Below are 14,582 nucleotides of genomic sequence, written 5' to 3' on the forward strand. Positions count from 1 at the left end.
TCTGTCTGTTTCCTCCTTCATTGCCCCCTCTTGATGCTCTTAACTCATAGTATGAGCATCATTCATAGGGATATATTGCACCCTGACTCTCCGACCTCCAGTTTGGGAGAATGACATCAACCTTTGGGTTGGTTGCAAAGTTCATAATACATTGTAAAATAAGGGTCCACAAAGCAGATCTATCAGGGCAACTATAACAATGGTAAATATAGTTTTCCACCAATCACACTTTACCCAAGATAGGACTGAAGTCCAAAAAGGAAGATTATCATCAGACATAACTTTTACCTAACCTTTCATGTCATCTAGGGTGGCTGATATATAGGCAGATAAATGAGGAATATATACACAACATTCAACTTTAATTATAGCACAGGTCCGTCTTTGTACTGAAACTACGGTTGGTCTCAAGATAACACCAGCAAGTCCTTGTAGCAGCAGTTGATTGTAGAGCTTCATCTCTATTTCTTCTTTAAGACGATCTTGGTTTCACGGGGCCCAGTGGGGTCCTTTTGTGTAGTCCGCTCGGCGTCCTCCAGGTCTGCGTGGTATGCTCGCCTCACCCTGGTGTGGTGGATCCAGGGGGTGACACCTGCAACTTTAACTGCAGTAGGGCTGGTTAGGACAACAGCATATGGACCCTTCCAATGTGGGTCCAAGGAGTCGTGTTTCCAGTCCTTGACCACACCTGATCCCCAGTCACAAATTCATGAATCTGTTCCCCAAGGGGGAATGGCACCCTTTCTTGTACAAACTTAGTTACCTGATTTATTACCTTACCCAGTTATTCCATCTGCTTTGAAATCTCATCTCCCCTTACTTGAGGCAAATTTGTTGACACCTGTCTTATTATGGGAGGGGGTCTCCCATATACAATTTTGTATGGAGAAGAGCCATGGGACTGTAGGGTCATCCTGAGTCTGAGCAGAGCTGTCGGAAACAAGTCCACCCAGGAACAGTCAGTCTCTAAGATCCACTTGGAGAGTGTCTCTTTAAGTGTCCGGTTGGTTCCTTCCACCATCCCAGAACTCTGGGGCCTATATACTATATGTAATTTCCACTTGATGTTTAAAGTTTTGGGCTTCCCTGGTGGCTCAGAGGTTAAAGCATCTGCCTCCAATGCGGGAGACCCGGGTTCAATCCTTGGGTCGGGAAGATCCCCTGGAGAAGGAAATGGCAATCCACTCCAGTATTCTTGCCTGGAGAATCCCATGGACGGAGAAGCCTAGTAGGTTACAGTCCACGGGGTCGCAGAGTCGGACACGACTGAGCGACTTCACCTTCACCTTCACCTTAAAGTTTTGCTTACTTGTTATACTAAATCAGCTATGAAAGCTGGGCCATTGTCCGACCCAATGCTGGTAGGAAATCCAAATCTGGGATCTCCCTAAGCTGAGCTACTTCTGATGCTCTTTCAGTCCGGATAGGAAAAGCTTCTACCCATCCCAAGAACGTTCATACTATGACCAGCAGGTAGGGGTAGTGTCGGTGAGGTTTCATTTCAGTGAAGTCCACTTCCAGGTGTTCAAAGGGCAGCGTGCCTTCTACCTGAATCCCTGAAGGTTTCTGTCTGTGCCGAGAGGCAGCATTGACCTGTGAGCAGGCAGTGCAGTTCTGAGATTTTGTCCTTTTGACAGCTGGAGGGCCTGGATTAGAGCATATAGTTCGGCCTGTTGAGCGGACCAGTGTGATGGCAGAGAGCTACCTTCAACGATGGTTTCTTCCATGACTACTGCATATCCCAACAGTTATTGTCCTTGTTTCACCAGGCTGGTGCCATTGGTGTATAGGACCAAATCTGGGTCCGGGATTGTCTGGTCTCTCAAGTCAGGCCTGCTGGCATATTTCCTTGCAATCATGTGAGGACCCACCTTCTCCCACACGAAAGAGAGTGGCCAGATTCAGAACCCGACAAGGCTCAGTAGTAACATGGGGGTTCTCACATAACAGTCCCTGGTATTGAGTAATCCGGGATGTTGACAGCCATTTTTGGGGGTCCCCTCGCAGGAGAGTGTTGACCTCATGCAGGACTTTTATGAACAAATCTTGGCCCAAAGTCAGGTCAGTTGCCTCCCAGACCAGTAAGGCAACTGCAGCAACTGCTTGTAAGCATCCCAGCCACCCAGTGACAACATTGTCCAGCTGATTAGAGATAAGTCACTGGTCTGTCCCATGTCCCCATAATCTGAGACAACACTCCCACAGCCACCTTGTCCTTTTCAGTGACATAAACAGTAAATGGCTTAGCAAGGTCTGGCAGGCCCAAGGTGCATGCTGACGTAATTGTACTGGGTTTGAGTTCTATTACTAGTGGGACTTGTTTTGCAAGCTTGGGGCAGGGAGTGTGGGTGGGGGGGTTGTCTTCCACCCAGACCTCAGGGAATTGTTGAGTTAACTCTCTCTCTCTTGACTGTTTAGCCCATCTGGTTTCCTTGCCGGGAGACTGTATAACCTCCATTCATCTTGAGGGGTTACTAAGAGGAAGAGTAAATAGGTGGTTGAGCCCACTTGAACAGTGGGTCTTTCATGGGGGGAAAGGTCACTTGTGCCCCCAATTTAGACAGCAAGTTTCTGCCTAACAAAGGTACTGGGCATTCAGGGATGTATAAAAATTCATGAGTCACTTGGTGTCCCCTCACCTGACATTTTCAGGGTAGGCTAAAGACACAGAGGCTGCAATTATCATCATCTGAGACCCAACAGCCTCTGGCTGGGTCTATTGGCATATAAAGTCTATAGGCCTCGCACAGTCTTTTGCAGAACTCAGAGGGTGATTTACTTTCCCTTTGAATCACTTTGGAGGGTTTTGCGATACTCATAGCTTTTTGGGCCCCCCTCTTGAGACCTTGTAAAATAGTCACCTGATATCTCTCCAAGTGGCCCCTCCCTTCCTCTGTGTTACAGTCCCCACTGGGCCTCTCATCAGGGGTGGCTAGTTCTGCCCACCGCTGTGGGTTTGCAGTACCCTCAGGTGCCATTTCTTTTAACTATTTTCTGGGCTTCATTAGGATCCTGTGTCTTTCCTCAGTGCTGAAAAGGGAGACTAATAGTTGGATTATGTCATCCCATGCAGGCTAATAGTCTCCATTAGCCTAATCATGGCTTGTGGCTCCCCCAAGTATGGTGGAGCGTGTCTCTGCCAGTTTAATATATCCGTAGAGGAAAATGGCTGGTAATAATAGGCTACAGGGGGCCTATATGGTAGTGCCCCATGCGTCTTGAACTTGAGGCTGTTGTAGCTCTCTGAGGGGCATCTGTAGTGGGATTCTTTCCCCCTGTTCCTTGGCGGAGCACAGCCTCTGTCTAATTGCTGTGTTTTCTTCCCCTTTCCCATCAGTACTCACCGGGAGAGGTGGATACAATCTAGAAGGTCCAGCTGAGGCGGAATTCTGGGGGCATTGATCAGAGGTCTCCACTGATGGGATTGGAGCCTGCCAAAACGGCGGCTCTACGAACTCCGGGAGAGTGGGCGAAAGAGTAGTGGCTGCTGCAGGAACTTCACCTGGCCCTGGACTGGGCATTAAGGTGACCTCCGGTCCTGGTGGAGCCCTGGGAGGCAGGCGCGCCATTGTCCAGTATGGGGGAGGGGTCAGGTCATCCCCGCCCAAATCCTGTAGAATTTCCTTTTTTATCATCAGTCAATTTTTGTGCCATTTTTTCCCCCTTTTCCTTCTGGACACAGAACCTTGTCCAAGTAGGAGGGTGTTGAGCTAACCCTAGCTATGGGTCAATATATGGATATTGATCCAGGTGTCCTGGCTCTCCTGTGACTACTGTAGACTGCTTCCACTATTCTTAAGTTCATGGTGTTCTCTGGTGGCCATCCTGCTCCCACAGGGGGCCATTTGACCTCACAGAGTATGTGGAGGCAGTTAGGCTTCATCTTCACCCCATAGTCTCCTCCAAATCCCTTCTTTAAATTTTAATCATGCACTCCAATACAGTTGCCTTAGATTCACTTCCCCCCATCTTGCTTACCTTCTCGGACCTTCTTCTACTTTTCCTTTTCGTTCTGTCTGCAAAGTTCTCAGCACCCTATGTACTTCTGATATTTCCGCTCCATGACGCTTAAATTGCCATTCTGCCTCCCCCTAATTGGGGTGAGAAGAGCCTTACCTGCCAGATCCCAGAGGGAGAAGGGGGATCTGCATGTCTTCACCTGCTGGTCAGCACGGCCAAACCAGAACACCGAGTGGTCCAAGACTGTTTCTCCCTTAACTTTTAAAGTCCATTCTGCCTTGGTGGGCTTGATTAGGTACGGATGAAAATACAGATGGGTTAAATATCCCACGTCCAGGCCATCTCCGGAAAAGCCGATTCATACTCACTTATGTATCCCCCTCCTTCTAGCCTGACAATTCCGAGGGGGTAAAGAATTTCACAGCAGATGGGACACCTCTTTGGTGAGAGCAGAATACGAGCACACAAAACCCAAGTTTCTTCTCCTAAAAATCCCCTGGCAATTGCTTGGTAATAATTTTCCCCAAGACAGCGTGGACACCACCTCCTAAATGACCTTCACAAATTTCCTTCCTAAATGCTAACACACTCGTCAACCTGTGTACCAAGCAATCATTGCCACCTGCCAAATCCAGGCTCCTGTGGGTCTGTGCCCCTTCTAATCCCTCCCAGGGGGGTGATCAGGCCCCCTCTTCCACCCTACTGGGTGGGTTCCTCCTCACCTGAGCGCTCAGTTCCTTGCTGCCGTCCACTACCTGCTAACGTGAAAGGTCCAGGCATTGAGAAGCAAAATCCTTCCATAAGGGTGGGGCGCCTTCCCCTCTCTAGAAGATTCGAGCCACAAGGCCTTGGAGTAGTCCCAAATGGGACTTGTCTCCTCAAAGTGAGGAATTTCCCAGCCCATGCACCAAATGTTGTAGTCACGTGTTCCGGGAAACAAACTCACTCAGAAGGACAATGCAGATAGAGGAGTGCGGTTTATTACACTGGCCGGCCCAAGGCAGAGTCTCCTCTTAGCCAAGGACCCTGACCAGTTTTTCTGAAAACTTTATATACCCTAAGTGTACCTGCCCAAACCCACCTCCCCAAATTCCCTGAAACTAGTCTGAACAAAGGAAAAGAAAGATACAATCCAAGTTAACCCGTGATGCATATGCCTTAAGCCTAGGTAGTTAACAGTGGACAGTTATCAATAGGCCTGTGGTCATACCCCAATAAGCATAATAGAATTTATGACTCTATTCGGTTACACAGATAATTAGGGCATTCTTTTAGGCAACAGAGTCTAGCTATGAACCCTGGGGTTCCATCCAGGGGGCCTGGTTTTCCAGTTGGTATGTCGTTTCCATAGATACTGGGCATATAGCTCAAAGTCCACAGTCTGGCCCAAGATGGAGTCCTGCTTTCAAGAAGGAGCCTGTTCTGTTTCCTCCTTCAGTGGTAATCTGTTATAGCTGTGATAAAAAAATGATACGTTCAGCTTCTCCTGTCTCCAGGACGTATCTAGTCATGTCCACCCTCCTATGTAGAGCCCCTCACTCTGGAGAGCCTGCTGATGGGAGACAAGACACACAGTGCCTGCGCCGAGTGGGGGTTATCCTTCTCACAAATGGTACAGCATTTAAAGCTCTGGTTTACTGCTGCCCATGCATAAGTGTTGAGTCCATGCTCTGGGCCAAAAATGCAGTTGCCCTGTCACTGCTTGTGCCGTGACACAGCCCTCCTAGGGTGCTGGTGGAGACGCCAGCTTCCTTTGAAGCTAGTCATTCAGATCAGCTCTATGGGAGCCCTCAAGCAAGATGAGAAATAGGTCCAAGATTCTCATCATGATGCAAGTTTCATATCAAAAATGCACAATCAATTGACTGGAACAGGAAATAACTAATCAGGACATTATAGAGCAGTTAAGTATAATTAATTCAAACAAAAGAATGTGAGTGTGCAGTCTTAGCTACCAGAGAAATTTTATTTCCTTGCAAATTTAGTTCAAGATAAACAAACATCGGAATAATCTTTTCAGGTTTTTCATAACTCATGGGTTATTTCTTCCTTTCTAGTTATCAAAAATATTATTAAATTCACACACCAATACCTCTAAGTTGATCACACTCTGTAGAAAAAGCTCCATGCTCCTGGTAAATGAGAAATTAACTCTGACATTAGGAACCAGTTTCCATGTGTGTGTGCGTGAGTTTGTATGTGAGGGGATGGTGCTGAATAAAAGCTGGAGGGAAATTTGATTTCTTATCTAATATCTGAAAATCTAAGCACAAATGCATAAAACATTTATGTTGTGAAAACGCCATCTGAGAAAGTGACTTAATCTCAAGGGTAAACTTATTGATACCGTGTAGGTTTTTCTTTCCTCTTATCTTTTTTTTGGCCCTAGAGCTGAGAGCTCTTATAAGGAAAGAGGTGAAAAATGTAAGGCAATATGAGCTGGCTGCAGCACAGCATTATTGTTCTCCTACCCAGTTTTTTTTTTCTTTCTTTTTTTGTCATTGTTGGGACATTCAAAAAGCCCATAAGACAGGCCTGTAAGCACGGCTTTATGTAGAGGTGGAAGAATTCATCATGCAGAAAGATTGGAGGGAGTATTTTCTCCCCTTTGTAGCTTCAGAGAGCGCACTGAGCCCTGTTGAGCTAGAAAAATAGAATTGGGTTCATGTGATGGGTGATTACTGTTTGGAAGTGCAGATCCATCACGGTAACAATGGGAGAGGCAGGGCTTCCGGGCAGCTCACAGGCCTGCAGGGCTTCTCTCTCCCTGATAGATCCATTCCCCAGATTAACCTGATCACAAAGTACAGCCAAAGGGCCGTCTGGTCACCTAACATGGAGCTTGTAATGTGCTATTACGTGACAAATCTAAACAGGTTCTAATTTCTGATTTAATTCACAGTGTAATAATAAATCAGTCAAGCTCCCGAGAACTTTACTCTGATGCCTTTGATCTCTACCTTCCCAGTAGGGGATGGTTTTCGAGATGAAATTTATGACCCATCAACAGGTTTTGAAATAAATTTAGTGTATTGCACATGTGCATGCTAAATTGCTTCAGTCATGTCCCACTCTTTGTGACCCTATGGACTGACTCTAGCCTGCTTCTGTGCCCAGGAAGACTACCATGCCCTTCTCCAGGGGATCTTCCTGACGCAAGGATCAAACTCAAGTCTCTCAGTCTCCTGTATTGTCAAGTGAGTTCTTTACCACTCAGTGCTACCTGGGAAGCCATTAGTGGATTATAATCAGCACTTTTTTTAAACTTTTTAAAAAATTTTACTTTACAGTAATGTATGGGTTTTTTTTTTAAATAAAAGAATAGAAAAGAAAATATCAAAATATATCACACAAAGTAAGATGATGGTGTTTAGTTAGATGACATTTAGTTTGAAAGATTAGTTGTGTGCATAACTATATATCTATATTACAGCATGTACATTCACCTCCACATCTGCATGTTTGTGAAAATCTATTAAACAATGGCCAAAAAAGCTTGAAAGCATTTGCTGACTGTGTTAGACATTTGAATGCCTATTTCACCCACAGAGAGATGCAGGGTAGAGCATCTACAAGCATGTCAAAGCTAGTCTACACTGGGAAAGAGAAATGGACAGAAAGAACTATGGTGCAGAGGCACGCTGATAGTGACTGCTCTGGTCTGGGCAGCTGCCCTGGACCCTGTCGAGGTTTCCAGGAGGTCTATTCACCCACTGGACTCTTTACCAGGGTGCCGGGTACCTGTGAGAGCCCCGTTTCCCCTGTTGCTCTGTGTGCACACAGAGTGAGTTTTCAAAGAGCAAATGGGACTTAATATGATTGATTAACTAGGGGAAATGAGCTTACACCCAGTATAAAAGTAGCTTGCTGGGGCAGAGGGAAAGACCTGCTGCTTGAGGTCACCACTCTTTGTGCTGCTCAAAGTAATGAAAATGCATAAGAAATGCCCTGTTGAGCACATAACACGTGGTCCTCGAGCAAGAGCTAGAGGGACTCTCACACTGCATGTTCACGTGTACATTGAAGTATTCTAGCAGCACACATGAAACTATAGCAATGATTATTTTACAGCAATTCCTACAACCCTTGGAGTTCACCCAAGTTCATGTCCATTGAATTGGTGATGCTATCTGGGAGATGGTGAAGGACAGGAAGGCCTGGCATGCTGCAGTCCATGGGAGTCACAAAAAGCTGGACACGACTTAGCGACTGAACAACAACAACAACGACAGCCCCCATTCCTCCTCTCTCTCTTTTGTAAGAATGCAAGTTTGTATGATGCTGTTTTTGTTAAGGTGAGGTTGCCCAGGTACACAGCTCTCATATCCTTGCAGACAGTTGTCCTGGAGCCCCTGTTATTTGGGCCAAGCCAAGGGAGTCACTCTGACTAGTAACCGACAGGATCTTTGACTCAATAGTAACATATCCAATGTCTCAGATTCTTGATTTTTGATGTATGTTTTTGGGGGTAGTTCTAGTAAATGAGAAAGTCATCTCAAAAGTGATGATATGACTTAAGCAATTATCATCATAGCTCATGACACCCAAAGATAGACAATCAGAGATGATGAACCTCATGATGGAAATACTACAAGCCCCAAACTAAGTCTGCACAAACCTCCAACTCTGAACACCACTTTATAAGAAATTGGGGAGAAAAGAAAGCCTATTAAACAACATCACAGGCATGCCACCCACAGAGCCAAACTGTAAGGAATTCAACCAGACAAAAGACCTGGGTTCTTCAACAATAACAACACAACCAACAGAAAAAAAAGTATAAACCTTATTTGGATCTTGGGGCAAATAAACTACCACAAAAGGAAAAGGGAGAGGGACTCTCAGCATTAAAAAATTTGCCTGCAATGCAGAAGACATAGATTCAACCCCTGGCTCTGGAATATCCCCTGGAGTAGCAAATGGCAACCTGCTCCAGTATTCTTGCCTGGGAAATCCTATGGACAGAGGAGCCTAGCAGGCTACAGTCCATGGGGTCACAAAGAGTAGGACACGACTTAGTGACTAAACAACAACAGGGAACTGTAGACACTAAATAGATATGTGATGATATTCAGGAATTGTTAGTAGTGATTTTAGGAAGTGTGATGATCCTGTCATCATTGCTTTTTAAAAGCATAAGTCTTGGTTGTTTACAAATATATACAGATACATTTATCAGTGAAATACCCTGACATCTGTGATTTTCTTCAAAATGACCTGGGTCGGGGAGGGAATGGAAGAGGAAACAAAATCATCTGAGTTGAAAATCCTGACACTGGATGATGGGAGTTCACTAGAGTACACTATCTACTTTGGTATACGTTTGAAACTTTTTCTAATTAAAAAAAAGTCAGTGTCTATTTTGTTGAGATATTCGTCCTTTTCACAAACATATTGAAATCATACTGCCCACTATATATTGGGGATATAGAAACAAATTAGTGTTCTGGCTAGACTTATCATCATTTCATATTTCCTATTTCTAAGATACCATTGGTTTTAAAACACACAGTTATTTTTACTGCAGCTTATGATATCTCTTGATTTAAGGTCAAAGTCCACTTGGAGTGGGGAGGAGAAAAGACATATTGACTTTGAGACACCCAGCTTTCAGACTTCCCAAACTACCTATCTTGGAATCAAGGAAGGATGGTGATTCTTACTTTCTTTCAGTTCTAAGGAAATATTTGGTTGTACAACCTGAAGATTTCCTAAGAGGAAACATTACTGTGTTCAGTGTAACTGAAGGTTTTTGTCCTTTATATATTTCCTTCCCCATAGTGTGTCAGAATCCAGCCATGAAGTTCAAATAGGTTAATCTGGTCTTATCAGACATGTCTCAGTCATCTGGAAGAAGATATCAACACAAGGAGTAAGTATGGGTACATTCTTTCGAAATTGTGTTTGCAGTTGGTTTAAAACTCTTCCAAGAATTCAAGGTGAATTCAACAGTATGAGACCAAAAAATGTTTCCACAGCACCATCTTTGCAGGCACAGCTGCAGAGAACAGAGGGAGCTTTGAGCCAGAAGGAACTGGGCTGAATCCTGGATGGATTATCAGTTAGCGACTGAGTGACCTTGGATGTGTATCTCACCCTCTCCGAGCCTCACATGCCTCAGGAATAAAATGTCTGGAGAAACTACTGTTGAGTTCTGGAAATAAATAGAATGACAACATATAGAAGAACACCTATGCAGTATTAGAAGTTAGAAACTCAAGTTCTGACCATTTTCCTGGTCAGGCCCCTGTATACTCTGGATGGAAGATGTTAGCCCAGCCTTCTGACTGGTGCTCACAGGTTAAGTAGTCATTCTGCAAAACCATCATTTGGTGGATTTGTTGCTGAAGAATTCAATTTGGGAGGTATCTTAGCTCAGGCTGCCATAACAAAAATACCACAACTGGGTAGTTTAAATAACAAACATCTGCTTCTTATGGTTCTGAAGTCCAAGGTCTGGGATCCAGCAGATTTCCCAGATCTGATGTCTGGTGAGACCCAGCTTCCTGGTTTGCTGAGGCCTACACTGACCTTCCCCTCTTTTGAAGGCACTAATCCCATCATAAGGGCCCCATCCTCGTTATCTAATCTAATTCTAGCTGCCTCCCAAGGCCCCACCTCCAAATACCATTATAGGGGGATCAAGGCTTCAACATACAATTTTGGGGGAGACACGTTCAGTCCATAGGAAGTGAATCGGCTGCTTCCACACTGACCTGGAACTTCAGACATAAAAGCCTTGGAACTTTCTTCAGATCTGGCCCATGGTCAACTAACAAGCTCCTCTGTGGCTCCTGTGGCCTCATCCAGGGATGCTGAGGACTGTGTATTTTCTGGGTACCCAGCACAGAGTAGGCACTCATCAGATAGGGATTGAGTAGATGATTACCACTGAGGCAAGGCCACCCAGAGTCCACATTTGGGGCTATAATGTTGCTGCACCCACACCAGTGCTACTGGGTTGCTCTTTTGCTAGGATGTTTATATACCCTCTGTGCATCATGACTGCGCTGATTTGGCTTTTGCTCTCAGTTCCATTTCAGAGCTGGGATAAATATTTACTCCCTTCCCAATGCCCTCTAGACTGGGGTCCAGGCAGCACCAAGTAGCCCTACCTAGAAACCTGGGTGAGCTTATGGCCTATCCTTGTCCATGCCTGCTGAGGACTCCAGCCCCTGGCTCTCAGCACTCAGCTTCAGGTGGTGGCAGCTGGCAGTGGCCACCCCATGGGCAGTAGGTCCACAGCATGCAGACCAGCTGGCTCCTCTCCCGGCACCACCCCATCTGCTCAGTGAGGGTGACACCAGGAGAGGATGGGAGGAGCTGGCCAGCTTACAGCCTTACAATATGCATATGTTCATGTTGCCTTTGAGCTGGGAGAACAAGGAAGGGCTGGGTTGGAAGGGTACCTCACTGTCCCCAGGGAAAGGGCAAGGATAAGTTCCCTTCTCCCCTTTCTAGACCAGCTGATACTGGGATGCCACCCTTGGGGTATGATACCTGTCTGAGCCTAAATTTCCTCATTTGTGTGAAAGGTGGAGAAAGTCATCAGAGAAAGCCCTGTTATTAGTATCAAGCAAATGAACTATGGATTAATTTCCTAGATTCCTACCTGGCCAAAGGCTGATGGATGAGACTTGTCAAGTTTGCTGCAGATGATGACAAAGCAAAGGCTTAAGATAAGAGGACTCCTGCCAAGGTTAGGTGCCAAGCCCACCCCATCACGACCTTATACACCGCTGGAAGAGGAAGGTCTGGAAGAAAGCTGCAGACTGTCTGCAGATTTCCATCTTCCAGGTTTTCCAGGGAGAGGAGAAGAAATTCACTGTCTTTGTGAGTTAGGCAGGTAGCGGAAATGAATGGAGTATGCTTGGGGTCTGCATAGTAAGCATTAACTACCTCCCCTACTTTCACAATGATGCTTTTTCTACTTGCTGGTAAAACAAATGGTCCTCTATGTATATGTTTTGTTTTCTCATTTTTCGTGAATTTGTGCTCACAGGGAAATTATTCCTCTAGTGCAAACAAATTCTAAACTACAGGATCACATTGCACCTTATCGAAACCCAGGAGCTGTGCCACCGAGCCCTTTGTTGGGGGTTGGGCATGGGAACCAGTGTGGCCAGATCTTCTACTGTGTTTATTTAACAAATGCTGGAAATATAGATTTTTTTTTTTTTAATGGAGAGCCTCCTGTTTTCACAGTTTCCTTTTCTTCTTTTCTTTTAATAGTGCACATGTTGTTTAAATCTTTGTGTACACCACATAAAACCTATCCGTCTGTGGTCTGTTTGTATCCCACCTTCTGCATGGTACTCTGAATGTTGAAGTGTTCTTGCTAAATTATTCCTAATTTAGCATTCCACGTGCGCCTCCTCTTGCAGCTGGGAAGTTGGGAGCTTTGGGAATCCTCATTGACTAAGGGAAGCTTGTCTTTGACCTTGACTTGGGCCTCACGTCCTTAGGAGATGTCAGGGGCTGGCATGGGCTGGACAGAGGTACAGTCTCCTTTACACAGCAGAATTTCTTTCCTGGGGTCTTTCTATCACCCTGAGGCATTGGTTCCTTCTGTGGGCCACCTCCTGGCTTCTCGTATGATGGATACTAAAAGAGGAACACTGCTTTGCTATTTGCACTGACTTCCTGGCAGAGATGTCAGACCAGTAGTGCTAGGGAGAGCCCTTCAGGCATGGAGGCCAAGCCCCTCACTTTACACATGAGGATGAAGAGATGCAGAAATCTCCCAACACCTCTGCGGGCCCACAGCTTGTGGATAACAGCTGAGGGATGAATCCCAGGACTCCTGCCTCACTGCCCAGCACTGTTTACTATCTCCTGCTGCGCCTGCCCACACAGGGCACACTTAGCCCTCCAGGCCTTCTCTGGAGGTTGTGGGCATTGCGTGCATGCAGAGTAGTTTCAGTCATGTCTGACTCTTGGCCATCCCATGGACTGTAGCCCACCAGGCTCCTCTGTCCATAGAATTCTCCAGACAAGAATATTGGAGTGGATTGTCATGCCCTCCTCCAGGGGATCTTCCCAGCCCAGGGATCAACTCTCATCTCGTGTGACTCCTGCACTGCAGGATGATTCTTTACCACTGAGCCATTGGGGAAACCAGATTGGAGCTGCATAAATTGCAAACTTCAGAGCAGAGGCTGGGAATAGTGAGGAAGGCCAAAGGGAAACAGAGGTGGGGAGGAACTTTGAAATATTCTCTCCTGGAAGTGAACAAAATTTTCCTGACATCTCTCCAAAAAAGGCTTCTTGCTTATTTTGTCCCCAGAGCGTGGGAACACCAGTAGGTCTTGCCAGGCAAGTTCAACTTGCAGGCCACCCTGGCAGAGCTGGTCTCCCCAGTTCACAGAGTTGCTCCCCCAGGTCAGCCAAGGAGCCGGGCACTGGCTCTGCAGAGACTCTGGCTCAACCTCCCAAGGTCTCTCCCTCCATCCTTTCAGCTCAGGGGTCTCCACTATCTTGAGATGAAAAACCACACACTTCTGACTCAGGCGAATGATTTGCTTTTTCTGATAGAATGTATCCTGGGAGGGAAAGAGTGGCTTAAAGATTCTGGTCCTGTGATCTCTAACCTGTGATCTGCTGTTTCATTCTAAACGACATATTCTTTTAAATGAAGACCTTGAACTTTCTATTAAACAACAATCTATTTTTTAAAAAATTGTTTAGAAATGGGGAAATGTGTGAATTTAGTTTTTTTTCCTTTTCTTGCTTATGATGGGGTTGGGGGAAGTAACATGATTAAACTCTTAGTTATATTCCACTAGACAATTTTATATACATTATCTCAAGTAATCCTCAAAAAATTTCTGGAAGGCATGATACCTACCTAAAAAAAATTTTTTTTTTTCTACGTTACAAATAAAGGGATCACGGCTCAGAGAAAGTAAGAAACTTACTAAATATATAGCCCAGCTTGGAGGATTGTGTCTGTCATTGCAGCTGTATCCTTAGGCCTTTGCATGGTGCCTGGCCGGGAGCAAGTGCTCAGTAGAGTTGCCAATAATGTTATTTCCCCTGTGGCAACCGGTGAGCAATGAGACCTTCACGAAAGATGAAAAAAGACCTTGTAGGGTGAAGAAAAGAAAGAGGTTTGCATAATTAATACTGAAATGAGAAATGACTTTGATTTATACCACAGCATCTCTCTTCCAAGGATTTTGAGGTATTTGACAGTTATCTCACTTGTCTCTTCACCAGTCCTGGCAATATTCTTGCCAAGTGAGAGGACATGAAGCACAGAATGATTTAGAAAGGACCACACACAGAGCCCCAGGGCCAGACACAGTTACTTCCTGCTCTGTGTGCATGCCTTCCAGCCCCACTGGAATCTTCAGGGCACCCCCTCTTCAGTACCTCTCCGGAGAGGGACTTCTGCCCCCTATTCCATTCCATCACCTTGGAGATGAACTCAGCAAAGAGGAATAACTCGAATTCCCTTTGGACTCTTAGCAGGTACAGAGAAAACAACTTATAAGAATTGACTGTAGAGAAGTGTTTACCAGCAGTCTCCAAACTTTTTGGCAGCAGGGACCAGTTTTGTGGAAGACAATTTTTCCATGGACTGGGTGGGGGTGGGGGATTGATCTTTGGAACGATTCAAG

The 14,582-nt window shown here is 45.5% G+C and overlaps 1 long non-coding RNA gene across 4 annotated transcripts in view; it reads left to right on the plus strand.

Annotated features, from left to right (window-relative positions):
- LOC138419751 (uncharacterized) overlaps window positions 1-12,148 on the plus strand; it is a 46,883-nt gene extending 34,735 nt beyond the window's left edge. The window contains exons 4-6 of one of the 4 annotated variants that reach the window (XR_011249058.1): window positions 8,032-8,255; window positions 9,742-9,832; window positions 11,565-12,148. This is a non-coding gene — a long non-coding RNA (uncharacterized lncRNA). Of the gene's footprint in view, window positions 1-8,031; window positions 9,321-9,741; window positions 9,833-9,938; window positions 10,103-11,564 lie in introns of those variants that run through there. The other 3 variants (XR_011249061.1, XR_011249059.1, XR_011249056.1) reach the window with 3 other exon arrangements.
- Window positions 12,149-14,582: the final 2,434 nt, after the last annotated feature.

The sequence above is a fragment of the Ovis canadensis genome, chromosome 1 (assembly GCF_042477335.2).
Source record: "Ovis canadensis isolate MfBH-ARS-UI-01 breed Bighorn chromosome 1, ARS-UI_OviCan_v2, whole genome shotgun sequence".
NCBI classification, from domain to species: domain Eukaryota; kingdom Metazoa; phylum Chordata; class Mammalia; order Artiodactyla; family Bovidae; genus Ovis; species Ovis canadensis.